Source organism: Barbus barbus (assembly GCF_936440315.1).
Source record: "Barbus barbus genome assembly, chromosome: 35".
Lineage (NCBI taxonomy): Eukaryota > Metazoa > Chordata > Actinopteri > Cypriniformes > Cyprinidae > Barbus > Barbus barbus.
In genome coordinates this window covers 21,444,515-21,469,347 of record NC_136763.1, presented here as the reverse complement: position 1 = coordinate 21,469,347, position 24,833 = coordinate 21,444,515, and the positions used below count along the sequence as shown (strand labels likewise).

At 36.3% G+C, this 24,833-nt stretch overlaps 1 protein-coding gene across 2 annotated transcripts in view; it reads right to left on the bottom strand.

Annotated features, from left to right (window-relative positions):
• The window catches only part of fhit (fragile histidine triad diadenosine triphosphatase), a 328,845-nt gene that overhangs the window by 8,089 nt on the left and 295,923 nt on the right, over positions 1-24,833 (bottom strand). The window lies entirely within an intron of this gene.

Below are 24,833 nucleotides of genomic sequence, written 5' to 3'. Positions count from 1 at the left end.
TAATAATAAAATGTGGCATTCTGTAGTTTTGTCTCATATTCATATTTTAATCATATTTGCAAATGCCTTGACTCCACAGCCAACAGAGCAATTGTCTTTACTGTTCCAATACTTATGGAGGGCACTGTATATATATATATATATATATATATATATATATATATATATATATATTTATTGTTTATTTAAATGTGACACAAAATGTGGATCACAAAACCAGTCATGAGGGGCTTTTTTTTCTTTTCTTTTTTTGAGATTTATATATCATCTGAAAGCTGAAATAAGCTTTCAATTGAAGTATGGTTTGTTAGAATAGGACAATATTTGGCCGAAATACAACTATTTGAAAATCTGGAATCTGAGGGTGAAAAAAAAAAAAATTCGAAATATTGAGAAAATCACCTTTAAAGTTGTCGAAATGAAGTCCTTAGCATTGCATATTACTAATCAAAAATTGAGTTTTGATATATTTACTGCAGGAAATTTACAAAATATCTTCACATGATCTTTATATCCTAATGATTTTTGGCATAAAAGAAAAAAATATAGTTTTGACCCACACAATGTATTGTTAGCTATTGCTACAAATATACCTGTGCTACTTATGACTGCTTTTGTTCTCCAGAGTCACAATTGGTTAGTTCACCCATAAAAGGAAATTCATAATTTACTCATTTGTCATCATTTACTCACTCTCATGTTGTTCCAAACCTATATGAGTTTCTTTCTTCCGTTGAACATAAAAATATATTTTGAATAATGTTAACCAAGCAGCTGATGGTAGACACTGATTCAATAGTAATAGAATAGAAAGAAAAAAAATAAAGTCTATTGCAACTGTTTTGCTACTAAAATTCTTATAACTTGCATTTGTATTGTGAAGAAGAAAGAAACTCATACAGGTTTGGAACAACTTTAGGGTGAGTAAAAGATGACAAAATTTCTGGCTAAACAATATTCTGAAACATCCAGCATAGGTTGCTTATCCATAAGCGGCTCCATTTGGTAAATCTGCATAACCCTTCAGCTCTTCACCAGATAGAAGACCAAATGTTCTTCAGAACATGTGAATATGGTGGTTTTATCTCAGCAGGGACCAGCTAGATCCGCATGGCTTCACACCAACAGCTGTACAGATGTATAAACAACCACTTTCCCATATACCCTGAAGGCATATGTGAAGCTCCTCAACAAAGCTTCCTGCCAAGGGGACTATTCCCCTAATACTGCATCCAATACACTTCAGGAAAGGAAGTAGCCTTTCTACAAACACAAGAAGTTCGCCACCTAGTGTAAGAAAGCATATGGCAGACGTTGAGGCTTTTCCTTAGGCTAATGTATGAATTTATGTGCTCATTAAAAGACACACATTAATGCAGAATGGGGAACATAATGGGTTTTGTGGCTGCTTCTTGACATTTAACACAACGAAGCAATAAAGTGGGTACATCTTGACTATCTGGCTGGCTCTTGACATCGGGACCTTGAGTCACATTCAGCAGCTTATGAACGTGACACAGAAGGTCATCGTATAATTACAGAAGAACAAAAATAAATTCTGAGGACAATCTTTTGATCTCTGTTCAGGAAGAAGAGTAAAATTGAATAATTGATTACATGAAATGTGCTTATCTGTGCACATTTGAGGATTTATTTTTTTTTTTTGGCAAGTCCGTTTTCTCCTTTGATATGATGTTTCTTTGAAAATATATAAAAGTGTTTCATAAAGGGAGATGTCAGTATGTTGTCAGCAGTGAAATTAATTGTGGACCCCTGCACTTGTTAGATGCATGACATGTCATAATTATCAGCGTTCAGAGACCAGAAAAGTGTAGGGCGTATACAGTTCATAATTTCTCTCAATCTATAATCAGCTGAGAAATGTTCAGATGGCAGGTGTGTAATTCATAACCAAGAGACAAAGATAGCATAAGTTAGACCATCTATTTTTGCCAGACCTTTCTTAACAGAGCTGACAGCATTGACAGCTGTAGTGAGCAAAAGCATGAAGAGGTACTTCACAAATGTTTCCTCCTGTTTTTCAGGGACAGGGTCACTGCACACTGACATCTGAGACCGCACAGTGGGACGAGAAGTAAGAAAGAAACATTGTACACATTCTGTGTGACTTCCGACGGAAGTTATTTTAATGGAATGAAAAAACATTTCAACAGCTGTTGTTGTAATTACCAGGCAGAAGTTATATTCCCCAGATTGTCAGGAAAACGTCCCTTGGTTTAAAACTTGTCAAAGCATATCTGTTTTCTCAGCAATAATGATGAAGCCAGAGAAATGCAGTAATGTAGGCTCATTAAGTAAAATACCAGAAGGAAATAGAGAACTCTGATTTGCTTATTCACACCAGTCACCAGTCATCATTGCAAGCCAAATTGTGAATAGAAACAATAGATTCCTGAAGACTTATTCACACCAGACACAAACATTCATCAAACACACACACACCTTAGCATTTGGTGTCAATCAGAATCGGGATGAGTGCTGATTCAGAGTAGACCATGAAAGAGAAAAAGACCAACCCATTACACACCAAATGTCATCAAATCCACTGAAATGAACTATGCATATGCAAAAAAAAAAAAAGTAGTGTTAGCATTTGAACAGTCCCATATTAAAACTGGATCTATCGGGAAGACAAAGTCCTTCTCCAAAGTCAGGTCAGAGAAAGGATATCTCACAATGAGAGAAATTGGACATGATTAACCCAATGTAACCCCATTTTCTTCTCTGCTGACTTTGTGTCACAGCACACTGAAAGATCATGACCCGCTCAAGCAGACAGAACATGCCTGTATTTAGCACTGATCCCAGTGGTGGAAACTAACTGAATAGTTCCTCAGATAACCAGAGATCAGTGCTGCTACAACAACAACTCACATTTCCCTTGATCTTTACGGAATTAACAACTATCAATCAATTGTGAATACATACATAGTAATCCTTAGAAACGGGAAGACTCGTTAAATCTACAATGGCAAATTGTTTTCTAGTGCAGTTGTAAGATGACACTGCCTATTGCTTTAGTTTGAAAAGCCACAAAGTAAATTTCAAGAATCAGACAATTCCTTAAAGTTGACTATTGTGTAGTTTCACCTTCTAATGGAGTCAGAGTAAAGTAACCTTCAAAAAAAAATAAAAAATTGCAGTCAATTCAAACTCAAATCAAACAATTCCTTAAATATTTTATTTTCTCAAATAAATTGAAAGAAGCTGCCTAGCATTTAAATGTCATTTAATTGAAAAGAACATAACCTTCAGAAATCAGACAATTCATTTTCTGAATGTGAAGTCACAAATAACCTTCAAATTACAAGCGGTTCATTAAATATATTGTGTGAATTGTGCATTCTAATGTAGCTGAAAAAATTCTGTCCAACATGGCAAGTTGTAATTTGTAATTTGTCCTTGAATATTCATTAAAATATAATATGGTTTGTGTTGCACAAACATGGATAACACAAACCTAAATGCAATCATAACGTCCCATACTCAGTCCCTAAACCTACACATAATTAAACTAAGTTTCATAAGTTATTAATTTTTGTATATCATAAGTTGTAAAATGACCAATGTTACCATTTCATATAAATAATTACAATAAAATTGTCATGAGAGCGGTCGGCTGAATATCATGCCAGTGTAAAACTTTTTTTTTTTTGTATTTATATCATATTATTATGAAAGTATGACGTAATATACAAAGTAACTTTAAAGATATAATATATATATATATATATATATGAGCAATATCACACGAGTAGAAGAGCGGTATGGCTGTATATCCGCAGGCCGAGTGCCGTAGGTAATCACAGCTGTGCGATATACAGCCATATCGCACGTCTACGAGTATGATATTGCGTTTATGCAACAGTTCGACGGCATGAGTGTGTAAATAAATTTGAAAGAACAACAAAGTGTCTTTAAAAGCCCTCTTTTGTGCAGAACTACTTCCTTCCGCCACAGATTTAAATCTAAAATTGACAGTTGAACAGCTAGCCCAAGCCTCTGTTACTAATTCCAAAACTCACTTTAGAACTAGTAACGAAGGAACGTTTAGTTGCTTCATGGAAAACGTATTGTATTACTGTATTAAAAGCTTGTATTATGTAGAGTGAAGTATTATGAGAGAGAGATGGACTGAGCGACTGTGATTACAGCATCTCCTACAGACAATGAAACATAAGTCTAAATGTCCACTGAGGAAAGCGTTATCTTTGTCGTATCGTCAATATCGTTGCATCCGTTAAACGTGATTTGTGATGACAGCACTGCTCATTTGTTAGCTGTGTCGTTGTTGAAAGTAAAAATAACTTGTTCACAAAAGCGTTTATTTTTCAAAGTAAAAGTCTTTACTGCTGCGCTGACTCATAAAAACAGTCTCTAGTCACCATCTAATGGCGGATCAATGTAACTAAAATCACCATCACGAACATGCACCATGCCTCGGTACTAAACACTATAATTAAATACTATTATTATGTATATTAAATATTATTTATTGAATAATCATATTTACTGTAATAAACAACAACAGCAATCATAAAAGTTGCTAGGCAATTCAGACAACCGTACAAAGACAGCGCGATATACAGCATTGAATGATAATATTTTGCCAAAACCATTTGCTCTGGAACAAATAATAGTTTCATGAGACCAAAGACTGGCCATTAGATTTACCCAACACAAATTATATCTCGTGTTTAACCACTATAGAGACGTCAGAGCCAGCGGTAAATTCCAGAAGATCTGGCCACGGTCAGGCTCTCTCTGCGGGTGTAATGAGCTCTGAACGGCCCCTGAACCGATGGATCTCCCGAGTCCGAAAACGTTGAAGCAAATTTTGAAATAGACCTTATCTTTATTAACAAACCGCACATTTGAAGTCCAAGCAAGCACATTCTCGCCTAAAAAAAACTCTTAAAACTGCATTCCGTGACACAAAACAGTATTATTTTTAAAATTGTAGTGGATTTGGCCGTCCGCCATGACACTCGCTGTGAGAAATACAGCAACTTCGGCAAGCGGAGTGATACAAACGGTGAAGAGGACAAGGAGCTCTGTTGGACTGCAATAGTGCATACCTATCAGCCAATCAGATTCGAGAACCAGAAAGAACTGTTGAATAAAAAAAAAATGGTCTAACAGACATTTCTTGCTGGGTGAAGGACCATCACCTTCAACTCAACCTAGCTAAGATAGAACTGCTTGTAGTTTCACCAAACCCATCACTTCATCACAATTACACCTTCCAGTTAGGCTCAACAACCATAACTCCTTCAAAAACAGCCAGAAACCTTGGAGTTATGATTGATGATAAACTGAATTCCGCAGACCACATTGCTAAAACTGCCCGGTCTTACAGATTTGCTTTATACAATATTAGGAAGATCAGGCCCTTTCTATCAGAACATGCAACATAACTCCTTGTTCAAGCTCTTGTTCTGCCCAGACTTGACTATTGCAATGCTCTCTTGGCAGGTCTTCCAGCCTACAATTAATCCAAAATGCCGCTGCAAGATTAATCTTTAATGAGCCGAAAAGAATGCATGTCACACCTCTGTTAATCAATAGCTGCTCACATAAAATTAAAGGCATTAATGTTTGCCTACAAAACCACCTCTGGCTCTGCACCCCTTGACCTAAATTCAGTTCTTCAGACCTATGTGCCCTCTAGAAGCTTGTGTTCTGCAAGTGAACGACGCATTATTGTGCCATCCCAAAGAAGCACAAAATAAAAAAAGACACACACACACTTGACCCTCTATCAATTGCATATGTGTTCTCTAACTGCTAGCTTTTCTTGACAAACTAACACTAGCTTTCTTTTTAATTCTATCTACTTGTTTCTTTACAAAAAAAAAAAAAAAACCTTGCTATGTGTACTGCGTTAGGCTAACCGAGACTTGTCATAACACTTGCATGTTGTTGCTCTTTAGTTTGTTTTGATTGCTTCCATTGTTCTCATTTGGAAGTCACTTTGGATAAAAGTGTCTGCTAAATGACTAAATGTAAATTAAAAGAAAAGGACAACTGGTCAAGTCAAAAGTTGTTACATTTATTGATTAAAAACATGAAATGACTTTCAGAAATAATATGAGGTTTCAAAAGACAAAGTAATCATTAAAATAAGTAAATAAATACATACATACATTTTTAAAAATGGTGAGTTAAATCTTCAATCGTTAAGTTAATTAGTTGGTCCCACTTTATATTAGGTGGCCTTCACTACTATGTACTTACATCAAAAAACAAGTATAATATATTTGTTGTGTTCATATTCTATGTGGAAGGTTAGGGAAACGTTTGATGATATGGATACATTTAAGGGTTGGTTAAGGTGTAAGTGTAGTTGTAAGTGTAAGGTGTAAGTTACATCTGTTTATTACAGATGTAATTACATACAGTAATTTGGTAACACTTTATTTTAAGGTGTCCATAATACAGACTAATTACCTAGTTAAGTACTTAGAAGTAGCCATTGTACTTACATCAAATAAAATGCACTTACCATGTAACTAAGTTATGGAACAGCCTGAACTTACTGGTTGTAATTATGTACATGTAATAGGCAGCAGCTGTTACATATATGTAACAGACTGAGTCTGTTAAACAGCTACTTATGTAACCAAAAGATTGTTGCATGTGTTGCAGACTTTATACAACACAATTATAAATGTAAGTACACAGGCATAAGCTACTTAAAATAAAGTGTATCAAGATTGCACTAGTAGCTGTGTAACAGACACGGTCTGTTACATATGTGTAACATTAGCTGCCTATTACATCTACATAATTACAAACTGTAATTACAGGCTGTTACATAAGTACATTTTGTTTCATGTAATTTTACCGGCTACTACTAAGTACTTAATTAGGTACTTACTCTGTATTATGACACCTTAAAATAAAGTGATACCTTTTTTTTTATATATATACGTACAAAATAAAATCATGTATGTACATAATAAATGCATTGTATCAAATTATTAATTTAAATGTAAGTACATAGCAGTTAAAGGGGACCTATTATGCAAAAATCACTTTTATAAGCTGTTTGAACACAGTTGTGTGGCCGCAGTGTGTGAAAACAACCAGCCTATAATGTTAAAAATCCACCAACTCATTTTAGTATAAAACCAATAAATCATAAACAGTCTCTCAGAATGAGCTGTTTCAGATTTTCCCTCTGTTCACGTCACCGAGGGGAAAAAGTCCCGACCATTTGTGATGCTGCCCTATAAGCGTAGACTCTGAGTGAGAAGCTGCAGTCCGCTGTTACTGGAGTTATATACAATGTCAGCACCAAAGAGGCTTTACAAGTGTTGTGTTTTGGGATGCACTAATGAGCATAGGAGTCGCCATAATCTCCCCCCCATCTGAGCCGAGGACACTGTGGTTAAATTTCATTTTCGAAGAAAATATCCCGGAAAAAATCGGTAACGTCCTCTATATGTTTAGGAATAAATACCAACGCTTCGTGCACGAACGTCAGCTCCAGACAAAGTAAGTACTACGCGCTTGTTTCCCAAATTGCTTTTCTGAAACAGCTTCTTGGCACTCTGTAAGGCTTATTGCTAAAGCTATCATTGTCTCTGTGTGTTTTCACTGATGCCGCCTTCAAGTGCTAACAGCATGATTGTGAATAGGAATGTGGTAGTTAAAAGTTGCGTATGAAAGCAATGTGAGTCGATCGCTTGAAGCTGTCGAGCTTATAATCAGAAGGTTTTTTTTAGCCCGCCGTGCTCTTCGTCTGTGTAATTCATAAAAGCAAATTTATTATGCACAGTATAATCAGATGACTGACTTTGAAACAGAGTAGTTTTCTGTAAAGATAACAGGCTCTTGAAGCTCCGCCCTCTTCTCCAGGAGCAACAGCTCACTTGCATTTAAAGCAACATACTTAAATTCAGCGCGTTTTGGCTCATACTCTAAAAGTGGCAATTTTAACAAGCTATACAAATTTATCTGTGGGGTATTTTGAGCTAAAGCTTCACATATACGCTCTGGGGACATCAGAGACTTATTTTACATCTTGTAAAAAGGGGCACCTGATATAAACTGGGACCAATTTTTTTTTTTTTTTTTTTTATGTAGTTGTGAGAGGTTGCCTCTGTCTGAGGCAGATTAACTTTGACGATACAGGTTTGAAATGCAGATAGTGCCACTTTCAATTACACACAAGTCACGTATGTGGAAGTCTCTGTTCTGAGGGAATGTAACAGGCTCTAAAGAGCTCATCACCGGCAACAAAAAAACAAACACACCCAAGGACGCATCATTAACATTTCACGACAGTTGTTTTTCCTCGCTCCTTTATTCTCTCATTATTTCTCCTTCGTTATTCCAAGGTAAACATTGAATAATGATGACAAGTGCTGCAGACAATAATCTCTGACAAAAGAGAATTTATGATAGCTTATCTCTGGGAGCCAGAAAAGTTGAGATGACTGTTTGATGAAAAATCCTATTCTAATATGACCTATCAAACAATAACAACGCATAGTCAACCAAAAAAAAAAAAAAAGAGATAATTCAAATACCAGCCAACATTATAAGGATATCATGTGATTAAGAAGAGGAAAATATGTTGAACTTTTAATGTTAATTAACGTCCATCAAACAGAATCTCAAAACTCTTTGTTACTAATTCATATCCATTCAGGGATTCTCCTTTTTGATGAAAGGAAGAGAATCTGGATGATTAAAAACATCCTGCCATACCAGATGAATAATTGAACTGGCGTGGCCCCTTTGACACAGAGTAACACATGACTCTTATCACCATTCCAGTTACGTAAGGATTTCGCCGGCCCTGCGGTGACACTGTGATATCCTTGCAACTGCATGATGGGAGTTGAAAGAAACTCCGTTATGCGGGGGCCGATAATATAATAATATGATTATTCAGGGCCAAACATGCACACAAAGTGATTGTGGCGCGGTGCTGTGTAAAGGTCTATCTCTGCTTCATGAGTGCGACTTTATTCAAGTGTGTGCTGCAGTCAATACTTGTATGTCAGAGCAGTAATTGACCTGAATTGAGGCGAGCGGAGCCTTAAGGCCCCATCAAGATTAATTACATTCTCACACATGCAAATCAATGCACTGAGTTGGAGGGCTGTTCTGTACGTCTCCAGTCACCCTTGTTTTAGAGAGTAATAATTTATTTTGGGTCTGGAGAAAACTGCTGCATATTGTAATTACGTTGTTCTAAACCCATTTTAGGATCTCTTGGGGGGAACAAATGAGGAACGAATTAATTACTGCTGCTTGCTAAGGCAATCATCACTATTACTACTGCTCATACTAAAGTCTGGTATGTTGCACATGCTATTACTCAGCAACTGGATTGCAAAACAGGTGGAAAACAGGGATACAATATGGGATACTTATATTTAAAGAAATTGGTTATAACAAGAGAAAATATCATAGAGGCTTAGGCTTGCTAAACCTGGGCCAGCCAGCAACACCCTAGCAAACATTAATAACATCCCAGCAACCCCTGCTGGGTAACACAAAAGCCAAAGATGGTTGGTTGGTTTTAGCTGGTCTTCCAGGCTGATCATAGCTGGTTTTAGAGGTGTTTTGGCGACTTCTTCTTTAGCTGGTCAGGCTGGGAGACCACCTGACCAACCTGCTAAACACTAGCTTGGCCAGACTGGGAGACCAGCCTAAACCAGTTAAGACCAGCCAACCAAGTTATGACCAGGTTGAAGATCAGCTAAAACTAGCCAACCATTTTAGGCTCTCTCTCTCTCTCTCTCTCTCTCTCTCTCTTCAAAAGAGAAATCTCAAAAACAACACAGAAAACATTAAAAGAATTGGATTAGCAAATTATACTAAATTATCTCCTCAAAATTACTCACAACACCTTAGCAACTGATTACAAAATACTGGCAATGATGTTGACTCAAAACATCACCCTAGCAACCACTCTGAACACTTAAAGGTGCTGTATTGCATTTTTCAGCTGTGCTAAAGCATAAAAATGCCATAATATGTTTGCAGATGTTTAGGAAATATGCTCAGTTAACATACTTGTTTCTCTGAAAGACAATGATACAGTCAGTTACTCTGCTTTGAAATGCGTGTACCGTGTCAGAATGTTTGTTTTTGTTTCGGGCTGTGTTTGATTCCGCCCACTGCCAGTTTACCCAATTGGATTTCGTCACCAAAAAAAAAAAAAACACCAAATAATCAACTTACAGTATAAGGCCTGCTGCCTTCCATTGTCATTTGCACTTGTTCCTGTGGCATGTGCTCAGTCTGGCAACCCACAGAGAGAAGACTGTCTCCAATATTTTGAATTTGGACTGCAGTACCCATTTCAACCACTAGCTGCCAATATTATATATTACACCTTTAAGTAACTGCTTAGCAAGAATAGCCTTTGAACTACTTAGTAAACCTTAGCAATAAATTAGCAAATATGGGAAAGTTGTGAAGCCAGCTTCAACATCATGGTGATGATTTTTATTTCCAACGAATGTGAGAATCTAGCTGTTCTGTTAAGATGAAATAACAAGCGTGTTTTAAAGTGCCCCTATTATGCCATTTTTAAGGTTGCTAATACTGTTTTATGAGTCTCCTAAAACAGGTTTACATGCATCCAAGGTCGAAAAACACTTTAGTTTTCTCAAAAAATAGCTTTCATTTTACCTCATTTTTAAATGAAACGACTCGTGCGAAGCAGTTCAAATAATCAGTCTCTCTAAACCCCTCCTTTCCGTGAGCCCTCGCTGCTGCGATTGGTCAGATGGCGCAGTCCTTTGTGATTGGTCTACCGCATACAGCGCGAATGACAGCCCATGGGCGGACATTATGCAAATGTGTTACTTTGTGACGTACAGCCGTAACAGATTAAGATTTGAATTCCTAACGACTCGTTTAGGCGATTGCAAGACGACTCTTTTTTTTGATAGACAATAACTTTATATATCGTGCACTTTCAGCTTCACAACTTTACAGAAAGTTTATGTTCACATACTGCTACATGTCACACTGCATGAAAGGTAATATTCGAAAAGGCATAATAGGGGCACTTTAAAGTGTGAGAATGATTTAGACATGTACAGCCAAGGTTTGGGATTAAGTTTGTTTCTGGATTAGAAATCCACAGGCCCGGCACTGACAAGACAATAAGGCTGAACCTTTATCGGAAAACTGACCTTCCTTTTCATCCGTCCCATTTCTCATTCTTTATTAGGTTTGTTCCTCTCTCGAGTAACCTTTAGCCTTCAGCCGTTCTCTCGCCCTCTCTCATTTTCTTTCTCTTCTTTTCTTGTGTAACAGTAATGATTTCCTTCTCACAAAGTGCCATTTCCCTTGAGAGTAAAGCCACCTATCAGAGGGACTGGATTATACTGACAGACAGCAGCATACCTCATTTGGCCCCTCAGGGCTGCTTCTCACCACGACTGTTGGTTTTCAGACGTCTCATCTCATTATCGGAATCATTGGTTGTTTGCCGATCGCAGGTAATTAAAAGAACATTTGGTATTAAAGGGCTGGAACCTCCTTGTCAAAACAATCAAAAGCAGACCGATAGAAAGTGACAGTGTTTTTCTTTTAAAAAAGATGTTTCTTGACAACTGCTGATGGACAGTGAAAGAACTGCAGCCATTTATCAGACCGTAGAAGAGAAAAGAGAACATTTTTAATGAAAAGTTTCCTGAAAAACTATGATTTTCCTGAATCAACGGATTCACTGTCTGAATTAAATTTTGAATTTGAAATTTGTTCTCAAATTGTGAGTTTTTTAATCAGTGGTACATTTAGCAAAAGCCTCATTAGCCAATTATGGTCCCAAGGTCCAGTTTTACCAACATAATTAATCAAACTACATCTCTCAAATGATGATTAGAATAATAATTTACTGTTAGTATGAAAGTGCAAATAGCAATTACACTAAATGCAAATAGCATATTTTTTTAGCGATAGAGTACTATTTACATTAAGTGCAAAAGCAATGGATTCTGTTTACACAAAGTGAAAGATAGCAAGATTTTCTGCTATTTATACTACTTATTGCAAATAGTGTCAATCAGTGGCGTGCACAGACCTCCGGAGGGGCAGGGGCGAAATGGTGTTACAAGGGCACAATCGCAGAGGGAGGTGGGGTGGGGGGGGGGGGGGGTGAGTGGATGGATTGGGCTGGGTGATGGGTTTGTTGCCTCTTGGCGAGGGGTGGGCAATATGGCAAAAATATCATACCACGATTTAAAAAAAAAATATATATATATATATCACGATTCACGATTTTATCGCGATTCTTTGTCATGTTGGTTTTTCTATTTTGCAAGTTGTTTGAGCATTACAGCCAAACTATTTTCCCTATTGTAAAGCCTTATAAGGTAACAAAATATAAAAAAGGATGGTGGATATTTAGGCCAAAGTGGGTGAAGATAAAAAATCTTTGTCATTATTTTATCTTTGTTATTACAAAATGAGAACAAAGATACACATTACATACATCATACATACATCATTTACTCACTCAAAAGTTGTTTTAATCGTCAATGAGTTTCATTCTTCTGCTGAACATACATGCTATATTGAAGAATGTGGAAAACCACTGGTCCACAGTGACTTCCATAGTATTTTTTTTTTCCTGCTATCAAAGTCAATGTGGACCAGCAACTGTTTGGTTACCCAGATTCTTCAAATTATCTTCTTTTGTGTTCAGCTCAAGAAAGAAATTAATACAGGTTTGGGAAAACATGTAAGTAAAAAATGACAGAAATAAAACTTTGAACTCGGGTCGATCGCATCAAAAAGCAAGCGCATTACCATATATGCCACTGAAACTGATGTTAAATGAGCGTCTTTTTTCAGTGTTGAATATCGCAATCCCACGTTGGTGGGCGGAGTCAGTGTTAATAGCCTCTGCCAACAAGGGAGAGAAAGGAGGACGAGCCCGTCTCCACCCGAATAGAGGTGCTGGCTCTCCACGAGGAAGAATCGTTCGGCAGGAAGAGCGTAGTTTGTCATTACCTGTATCCCATAGACACAGAGAAATCTGTGCTAGACGAAACTAAAGACTGCAAGGATCCAGAAATGAGCGATGAATCCGCGGATGAAATGGATGAGACTCACACTACGGAGACGATGAACTCCAGCAGCTGCTCTCAAATGATCAATAAACCAGAAGGGGACGATGGCTCTTAAAAGACTGGTTGATTTCTGATCATATATATACTACATCATGTAAATAGACACTCCGTAAAGTAAAACAACAGAGAACATAAAAAAAAAATGGTATCTTTGTTAAACACACATCACCCAAAACATGGCATTGTGCAATATGTGGCAAAGCAAATGAGAGACAATGAGCAATCTTATAGATTCTGAAGATTTGAATTATAGCGCACAAAATTAATTACGCTTGTGATTTTATGTTGCATTTGTATTTTATGGTTCTATTGTCAGTCACAGCATGACTGACAAACCACCTTTTGTGTCCCATGTCAAACAAATAATAATTACCTGATTAAAGGTACCCGATTAAAGTACTGCTTACACAATTACTGAAATGTAATAGATTTTAACAATGTAGTCTTAACAACAAATCATTTAAAATGAGTTAGCATCACAAATCACAGAACAGGGCAAAGTGTTATTTCATATTAAAGTTCCCCTATTATGGGTAATGAAAGGTTCATATTTTGGTTTTGAGAGTCCCCAACAACAGGTTAACATGCGTACAAGGTAAAAAAAAACACTTTCAATGTCTTATAATATGTATTTATTTTTACCTTACTTGCTCAACGACTCATTCAACTATTCATTTTCTAAACACCTCCTTTGCGTGACGTTAATCTGCAGAGATTGGTCGATTGGTCTCATTTTCATTTCATCTCGTCTGTATTGCCTGATTGGATCGCCAGTGTTTGTGAGCGCAGTGCTGCTTTGTGTACAGCGTTACCGGGCAAACCGCTATTTTTACTGCTCCAAAAGTGGCACCTAGTGGCAAAGAATGAATTTTTATTTTCATTCAGACCAAGGCGAAAAGACCAAGTGGACGGGCAATATTCTAATGTTTCATGTTGACGTCAACATGAAACGACTTGCAATTCGTTTTAAAAACGACTCGTTTCAATGATTCAGAGTCGACTCTTTCTATTGAGAGACAATAACTTTATACACGGTGCACTTTCAGATTTAAAAGGATGCAGGATGTTTTCATTCACTTAGAGCTGTGTTACACACTGCATGAAAGGTCATTTTCAAAAATGCATAATAGGGGCACTTTAAGTAAATGAGTAAAGTATATTTAATAAATGCAATTGAAAACAAAGGCACTGATATGACAACTAAATACAATATTAGCAAAATGTTAGTGCCACGATTTCAATAAGGATTCATTTGTAAGTCTGTATGAAATTGTTCATATGTAAATACTTTTTAGATTTTATCCATGCATATTGTACGTTTCAGTGTCTATGCAAATGCAAGTAAATGCACATTTGGTAGAAGCACAACTATTCATAAGATCACATTGGTATTATGGTAGTTTAGTATAAGTTACACCATTGTATGGGAAACACTGGTTAACAGCTTACTGAAGGCCAAAATTACCAATGATCAATGACCTCAAAGTTAATTCGAGTTAAATTGACTACTTTTGAGATACTTGTATAGTGCTTTATAGAAGCTTGAAAGACACAGTCCTCATGCAAAATACCATTGAGTGCAGAGAGAGGGAGAGAGAGAGAGAGAGAGAGAGAGAGAGAGAGAGAGAGAGAGAGAAAGGTCATACTACTTTGGAATGAGCAGAGGGAATTTTCATTTTTGGGTGAAGTAAATCAGAGATTTTTTACCTCAAACACGGGGTGTGTGTGTGTGTGTGTGTGTGTGTGTTGTGCACTGGATGGCAGCCAAACTTTCTAAAGTTTAAAGAAAATGTGTGTGTGTGTGTGTGTGTGTCATCCCTGGACAGGCCCACAGGCTGATGACAGGGTATCTCGGTGGACTAGAGGACAATCTGGTGTGTGTCACAACATCCAGACGCTTTCTTGCCCAACGGAGACTAATTACTCAGCATGACAACATGTCTCCTGCCTTTCTCTCATCTTCCCTTTCTCCCAGAACGCACCAAACACCTCCACTGGACAAAGACTCACAGAAGGAGGAAAAAAAGTGTTTAAAGACAGCTTGTTTCATTTGTCTCTTCTCTTCAATTTCACTGTCAATATAACACTGCCAAATTCCTGAGCCTGCGTGACAGGATTGGGCAAAATTTAGTGGTTATAAACTGACATTTCCTGAGTGTGAATTCTCAAGAAAATGCCAGAAAGAGGAACTTGCCGATGCACATCAGATATTTTTATAGACTAGTCTAAAACAATTTTGCGATATGCATTGTTTTACAAATGATAAGTCATATATCTCAAATCAAACTTAAATAGTATAACTTTTTCCATTGACTCATTTTATTTTACAATGTATTTTGTTAATTACTTGTAATGTGCTTTTAACTATTTCAATATTGACATGCAGCCCCAAATGTCTGAGAGTGTTCTTTTCTTTTTCTTTCTTGTTTCTTGAGCAGTAAATCAGCATATTAGAATAATTCATGTAAAATAATGGTCACTGGAAATTAAGCTTTGCTTTACAGTTTTTCTTTTCTTTTCTTTTTTTATATAATTGAATATATTTTAAGTTAATATATCACAATGAAAAAAGTTATTAAAATTGCAATATGATTTCACGATAACACTGTTTTTTTTACATTCAGAGTAGTGGAAATCGTCCCCCTTAAGGATTGTGCCATTTTGTTTTCTTTTTTTTTTCTTCAGTGAAACAAAAGTTAAACGTGTTCAGAAAAGTTATCATAGTTTTAGTTTTACCCCACACACTATGTTTGAGAAAAAAATGATGTTTTCTGAAAATATAATAATATTTTTATTAGATAACACATAGTCTCTCTCTACAGGCCCCACTGTTCTCATATCATATATAACTGTAATGTCCTACAAAACAACAAGCTTTAAAACACTTTTTCTTTTACTGCTGAAAATTAGATCATTTATTGTGAAATCTGTTTTTTCTCTCTCTGGTACATCACCAGTGTAAGCTTGTGGTTATATTGGGAAAAACAGTAGGGGGGGGCTTTTTACCCCACTCTACTATACTTGTGTTTGCCTTGCTCCTTGCTGTATGACATTTCAAAAATCCCACATTTCTTAAGTACAGGTATGTTAAAAATAAATATTGTATTAGTGACAAATTAATTCCTTTTCATTTTATTTCGGTTAAAAGTGAAATCCTTTTTGCCTCAATTCAAACTATATAAACTCACTTTCACAAAAATTCTAAATTCACTTACACCATCCCGATACATGACCAAATCTAACATGTATCATATAATTAGCATTTATTTGAAATGTATACCATACTCAGTCATTAGTTAAATACTGAGCATCATTTAGCAAGTGAATAATTTCTCCAGTCAACATCTTCAACATGAATGGAATGTAGATGGAGTCTCTTATGCCACCGTCACTGGAGCGTCGTCAGGGAGCAAAATGTTTCCATTAACCTTTTCAGCGGCATTTAAAAGCCATGAAAGGACATCGGATGACACGGTATCGTCAGTGACAGACCATATATGAGTCCTGACTGGCAAACGCATCGTTCTCGAGAGCTAATCCAAACAGTCGTGCCCTTGCCAGCTACAAATAAATTACAGAGAATTTGTCTGTAATCGAGCGAAATCCCAAGATTGCCACGAATTATGATGATTATGAGGAAAACTAAGTAGCACTATTAGGAGTGACATTTGAGTTGGGCGTTAATTTTCTAATAACATGCCTGAATAGCCGTTGTGATAGACGCCTCAGGATAAACACCAGATGTCCGGACAGATGAGAAACCTTGGGAAGGGATCACAGAATATCCACGGATAGAAGTGCTCTCCCACACACACACACACACACACAAACACTTTAGATTTAATTGATGCTACATAGGAGAGCTGATATTTAAGGGGGGGTTTGAGTAGCAACAGAAGGCCTTTAATCACAGCACTAGAATAGAGACTCAAGAGCCTCAAAAGCTGTCGATAAGAGATAAAATTGTGGAAAACAAACCCTCAGCACTCACTCATGTGAGAAATCAAATTATATCGGAATCCCATGATGTGTATCGGAACGCAAGGGAAGTGCAAAAGCGCGGTATTATAGATTATTACAGACCGCGGAAGCTGCGCGACGAGAGCTGATATTTACCAGTAACAGAACGAGGGGAAACACAAAGCATAAATAGCGAAAATGTATTTGTGGGTATTCAGGGGATGTGTTTGCATAAAGATCCTCCATATGGTGTTGTAAAAATCAAGTATGCACGATGCAGGAGGGTTTGCAGCGCACACCTCTTACCCCCTGAACTCACGATGCCCACTCAGAATTCCCATCATGCCTTGCAGCGATAAACATGTAACACTGTGTCGAGTGATGGAGTCGGAAAGGTCATGTGGCAGCGCTCGCAATAAACCAGCCGGTACCTGCACAGCTCTCAATGGCTGCAGCTCATAAATATGAAGGAAACTGATATTTCTAAATGAAACATGATGAGGAAATCTGTCAACACTGCATTCACACGCAATGGGGGACCTGCTGAACACTGAGTAATTAAGCTGTTATAACAACTTTTCATTGCTAGATTTGGATTTTGCGCACAAATTTAGTGCACTGAAAAGTGTGCGCGGTTTGAAAAGAGATGGAGCTTGTCCCAAATTTCTTCTCTAAAAAGTGCAGGAGGCCTTCAAGGATTTTTGGTAACATTCTAACGAACAGAAGGGACTTATGGTTCCGATGAACTATATTTTTTTGTGAAGATAATTCACAAAAACAATAAGATAAATAATTCCATGATCATTAAATTGTAACAAACAAACAAATAAATAAATAAATACTTAGAAGAATATTTTCCATGAATAATATCCAAAGGATTTAAATGACTGTTCAAATGAGATATAAACAGTCATTTAAACTCTTTGGATATTATTCATGGAGCAGGAACAGAACAACATTTCTGTGTGCATTGTACATGAACCCATACTTTCATAAATCATAATGTGCAATTTCGTGGCACAGTGTATGTAGAAATTGATTTAAGAATGATTTACTCTTAAATTAGTTTTACTCATTTTGCTCATAAATAAGGCCTATTGTTGTTCAAACTAAAACCAGCAGCAGAATTATAAGCAAAACATCTACCTGGCCAACAGTGATTTATTCTTTCCACACACAATATCTTCAAAACAACAGAGCACACTCTCAACAAACATATTTTATCATGGTAATTGCTGCCACTTTCAGGAGACTCCCTCAGTGCTGATATGCTTCTAGTAATTCTGAATGACTTCCAGTTAATAGGCACAATTAACGAATCAATATTTGATTAATGAAGGTCTGGAGGGCTGTAGATCATCCACTCAGACTTGAAACAGTCCAAAAAACAGTCAAAATCAAACACCAATCTCTCTGGGCTCTGGCATGACTGTTAATTGTAAATAATTGTCTCAGCAGGCTTCTCAAATATGTGTGTGTGGGGGGGTGGTTGGTTGGTGTCAGTCTCAATAAGCCACTTACGTTCTCAAAGCTCATTTCTCTCTGGGGGTGGTTTTAATATTCCTCATTCAATCTTTACCCTCTGTGCTGAGCAGAACATGAATAATACACTCATATTCTGTTGTTTAAGTTCAGAAAGGCATAAGAAAATAAAGGTCTGTTTTCATACTTTTTGACTTATGGCGAGGAACAAAGCGGGAAAACGTTTGTTTGCCAAACTGCAACATAGATCTGAAAGTTTTCCATTGTCCAGTCCTCATTATCAGTTAATCACATTTGTAATTTTAACTGTTAATAAAAATGTATGCATTTCATGTAAATAATGTGAGTTTTATCAATTGGCAAATGAATGAATGACAATTATTTTAGTATAATTGAGACAATATTATAGTTTTTATTTACAGTATTGTTTTTATTTTTGTTTAAATTTTAATAATTTAGTTTTGTTCTGTATTGTGTCATTTATGTATATGTATATATATATATAATTATATTTATTTCTTTATTTTTTGTTATTTAGTTTCTATTCTTTAATTCGTAAATAATACTTTGTATTTCCATTTTACTTTCTATTCTAGTGCATCGAGTTAATCTTAATGAAAATGAGAAATGCTTTATGGAAACCAGCTTTAATGTGTGTTTTGTATTTTATTTTTAATGTTTATTTTAGTTTGAGTAACAATAATGTATTTATGGTTTTAATTTTAGTATTCTCTGACATAACTCTGATGTAACTCATATTGACATATCCTATTTTTATTATTATTATTATATTAAAGTAGTAGTATTAGTAGTAGTAGTAATAAGAATAACAATAATAATTAGTTTTTTATATGTATGCAGTTTCCTTAGCAAGTATAATGCTTGCTAAATGGGCCATTAAGTCATTGACTGACTTGGCAGCGAGGTTTGCGCACAGCATAAATCATGCAAAACTGTTTTCAGCATAAAAACATACAGTATCCAGCATCTGTGATAGTTGAGAGAAGGCTTTGGCTCAAATCTGAGCTGTCAAAATGGCAATAACTACATTTAAGGGATGTTGTTTACTTATTAAGTGTCATTGATTTTCTAGTCACAATCACATACTGCAGGCTATTTGGATTATATTCACTTCATTTATTCTGTCTCTCTCCATCTCAGGATTTGTTGTGACCTTGCTCTTTGTATGCATGTCACTTTTCAGAATGAACACATCGAGCAGACATCGATCTTCAATCTGCAGAACAACATCCACACAAACAGAATTCTCATTCAAATACAGAAGTGAGTAAACTTGCAGTAATGAGCATTTAAAGCTTAACTGTAAGAATATTCTGCACAAGTACACAGATCACTTCTGTTATGCAGAACCCTTTGGAACAAAACAAAATAAAAAAATAATCCAACCAACCAACAAATACAAATATTATTTTTTTAAATAAATTATTTGCACTTGTAACAACCCCCACAAAGTGGTTATTTGACTATTATTTATTTATTTATTTGTGACCCTGGACCACAAAGCCAGTCATAAGTAGCACGGGCATGTTTGTAACAATAACCAAAAATACACTGTATGAGTCAAAGTTATTGATTTTTCTTTTATGCCAAAAATCATTAGGACATTAAGTAAAGATCAAGATTCAAAATTCAAGATTCAAGAGTTTTATTTGTCACATACACAATTATACAGGGTATAACCAGCAGTGAAATGTAGGTCAGGTCCGCTCCAAGAACAGCGCAATTATATAGAATACAAATATTAAGAAGGAGAAGTACAAAACATAAAATAAAATAAAAGAATGAAATAAAATAAAAGATAAGATAAAAAATATAAATATAAATGTGCAGGTCAGTATGTTGTTGACAAATAGTAATAAAGAGGAATGTGCAAAAATAATGTGCAAAAAGTTGTACAGGGTATTTGAATAGCAGCAATATGAGGTAGAAAAAAAATTATGAATATCTTATTGATATAGTGATGTTACATGGAGTCAAGTGATATTATGACACAGAGTTAGAGTTTAGGAGCCTGATGGCCTGGGGGAAGAAGCTCCTCCTAAGTCTCTCAGTTTTTGCCATCAGGCTACGGAAGCGCTTACCAGATTTTAGCAGAGTGAATAGACGGTTACCAGGGTGATTAGAGTCCTTGAAGATTTTAACAGCTCTATTTTTGCAGCGTTTGAGGTAGATGTCCTGCAGAGAGGGGAGAGCAGACCCTGAGATGCGCTCAGCTAAGCGCACAACTCTCTGTAGTGCTTTGCAGTCCTGATTGGAGCTGTTTCCATACCACACTGAGATGCACTGAGTCAATACACTTTCTATGGTCCCTGAATAGAAAGTTTTCAGGATTGCTGGTGAGACCCTGAATTTCCTCAGCTGACGCAGATGGTACAGTCTTTGTCTGGCTTTCTTAACCTGTGTGTGGATGTGTGTAGTCCAAGTCAGGTTCTCAGAGATGTTTACACCGAGGTACTTGAAGCTACTCACCCTCTCCACAGGGGTCCTACTGATCATAAGAGGAGTGTAGGGCTGCTGCTGTCTCTTCCTAAAGTCCATGATCAGCTCTTTAGTTTTGCTCACATTCAGAGAGAGACAGTTGTCCTGGCACCATGATGTGAGTCTCTCTACCTCATCCAAGTATGCGGTCTCATCGTTGTTGGAGATGAGGCCCAGAACCACAGTATCATCAGCGAATTTGACAATAGATGTGGAGCTGTGAGAGGACACGCAGTCATGCGTGTAGAGAGAGTAGAGCAGGGGACTCAGGACACAGCCCTGTGGGGCTCCTATGTTCAGAGTGATGGAGTTTGAGGTGAACTGGCCAACTTTCACCACTTGAGGTCTGCTGGTGAGGAAGTCTTGAATCCAGTCACAGAGTGAGGAGTTTAGGCCGAGGTCTGTGAGTTTTCCATAATCATGTTTCCATAATCATTTCCATAATCATAATCATGTTCCATAAAGATATTTTGTAAATATCCTACTGTAAATATTCACAATATTTATATTTTTTTGCATCCTCAGATTCCAGATTTTCAAATAGTTGTATCTCAGCCAAATATTGTCCTATCATAACAGGTTTAAAGATGTATTATGTATAAATCTCAATTTCGAAAAAAAAATACCCTTATGACTGATTTTGTGGTCCTGGGTCACATTTATTTGTTTGTTTGTTAGAAAATATTTTTAATCAGGAAATATACTCCACAGCAGTGTTCATCATCAAACAAACTTCCAGTGGGACATCAAGATTAATTTTATTTGTTTGTTTGTTTATAAATAGCTTTTTATCAGAAAATATACTGATTTTCTTGCTGATCATGCAGGGGGCCGGACAAACTTGGGACAATGGGATGTCAAGATGAAATTAAATAATTAATTTGTTCGTTCATTCGTTTGTTCCTTCCCTCCCTCCCTTACTAAATGAGGTTGTCCACTCTCTGGAGCTGGATTTTTCATCTAAATAATAAAATGTTACATCTCCATGGGATTGTTTTTTTTTTTTTATATATAATTAATATACTTCTAAAATATTTTGTCAGGTACAAATTGGTTGAGAACCACTGCTCTATAGTAATAATAACCCACACACCAGAAGAGAAAAGGTCTAGTGCAGAAATGTATATGCTATCTGTCACGCAATAGTTTTCTTGACTTTTTTTAACAGAGAGTGAAGTGTATTAAGTAAACCTTAAGGAAGGTGTGAATCACGTTCCTCCAACCTCAGCCTCTCAGGATCTCTGCTGGATCTCTATTTGAGATGAAGGCTCTTGTATTGTGCACAGTCCCATCTCAAGGTTTTATATGAGGAGTTACAGTGTCTCTAAAACATATATTCTCATCCATTTATCAGCTTAGCTATCAATCTAACAAACCAGAAATCTAAAAAACAGCTAAATGCACACATAATGTAAATGTCTTGGTCATTCAGAGCGGTTAAACCTGCATCGGAGCAGTGTGTAGTGTTTTTGTGCTAACAGCACTGAATGGCACTCCAAAAATAATAGGTTGCAAACAGGTAAGTGTGAACACTTCTCCAAACTCTTACATTATTCAGACAAACAGGTATTTCAAGTCTCAAACTCACATCCTTGGTTGAGGCTGGCAGAGGGCTATGGTCAGTTTTTCTTGCCATTTCATACACACAGAGTCTACTGAAACACAGCAGTACAACACAACCATAGCTTGACCCTTGTGAATAGAAATGGCCTATCAAGCAGTCAGACACTCCCATGCATGTTTACAGTATTTCTTTACGGAGGCGCATAACAGAAATGCAAATAAATAGTTATACATTAGCCATACAATATGTCATTGTAAAATGTAAATAAATAGTGATACATTTTTCAAAGAGCTCAAAGACATGGCTAGGCTGATATAGCAAGTACCTTTTTAATCCCATGTTTGCTTTTATTAACACTATCTATTAGGTTTAGTGTAGATGGTGTGTTATTTTCAAATGTGATAGATGACCTAATAGCATCATTCACTGGACATTTAATTTCCAAACTGCTACAAGACGTGCAACAAACCAACGTGAATAAAACATTTCCAGATTCACATTTTGTCACTGGTACCTGCCAGATACAAAACTGTGAAAGCTACACTCTAATGAAAACATATGAGCTACTGACGACAACTAGCGATACTAATTTTAGCAACTAGCAGGAAAAGGTTGTTTACTCGTCGAATTTGATTATCTTCTCCTTGTGAACCTCTTGCCCTAAACATCCCTTCCCTCACAACCTCATACCTCCATCTTCACAGTCTCCACCTTTAGATTACATTCTTTATTAGCTAATTTATTCTGTCAGCTGGTGATAGCGACATGCAATCTGATAGCAGCTAATTAGCATGCTAATTCATGGGACTGTATTGATGAAGGGATTGAGTTGGTTTGTGGCACTATCACCTGTTCAATACACCTGCCAGAGAGACACACTAGCTGAGAGTTCGGCGTCCTCACTTCTCTTGACATTGTCAGCCAGTTTTCACACCAATCAATTCAACATGTCAGTCACAGCACAGGGAGTCATTTCATTTTGTTATTTGGGTTTTTTTAGCCACTGAATAGTATATTTTAAGCTTCACTTTCATTCATTTGTGGCAAGCATGACACCCTCTCCGCTGAAGCACTTCAACCTCTGTCGTACCTAATTATTGCAGCCAGACATGTGAAGGAATAAAAACACTGTAGCCTACAATGCTGCCTTCTATGGAAGCCCATTTCTGCCACTGGATCATTTAGTTTTTAAAGATAATTGTGACTATTTATCTTACAATTCTAATGTTTTTTTTTCTCTCGCAATTGTGAGTTTACATCGTAGAATTCTGCATGATATAAACTCGCAATTGTGAGTTTTAAAGTCAGAATTGCATGATATTAACTCGTAATTGCGAGGTAATAAGTCAGAATTGCATGATATAAACTCGCAATTGCAAGTTTATAAAGTCAGAATTGTATGTTAGAAACTTGTTTTTACAAGTCAAAGTCAGAATTGTATGATATAAACTCTTAGTTGAGAGCTACAAAGTCAGAATTGCATGATATAATCTTGCAATTGCGAATTAAAAAGTCAGAATTGCATGATATAAACTCGCAATTGCAAGTTATAAAAGTTAGAATTGTGAGATATAAAGTCATAATTGCAAGATAAACTCTTTTTTTTCTCGCAATTGTGTTCACATCTTGTAATTCTGATTTTTTATTTATTTATTTTCTCCCAGAATTGTATTATGCAAAATCACAATTGCGAGAAATAAAGCTGGGATTGCAAAATACTGGAATTGTGACATTTCTCGCAATTCTATTTTTCTTACAATTCTGACTTCATTTCTCAAAACTGTGAGATGTAAACTATAGATTCTAAAGATGAATTATAAAGTCTGAGAAAAAATATATAATTTCTTAAAATTATGAGTTTATTTGCTGTTAATTATGACTTTATAACACTTCTGATAAAAAGTCAGAATTGCTCCATTATATCTCACAATTCTGACTTTATCTCTCAGAATTGCAAGTTTATATACCACAATTCTGACTTAATAACAAGCAATTGCGACTTCATAACCCACAACTGCGAGTTCATATCTCGCAGTTACTACTGAGAATTTTTTTTTTAAGTCAGAATTGTTTACATTGTGAGATGTAAACTCGTAATTGCGAGGTAATAAGTCAGAATTGCATGACATAAACTTGCAATTGCAAGTTTATAAAGTCAGAATTGCATGATAGAAACTCGCAATTATGAGTTAAAGTCA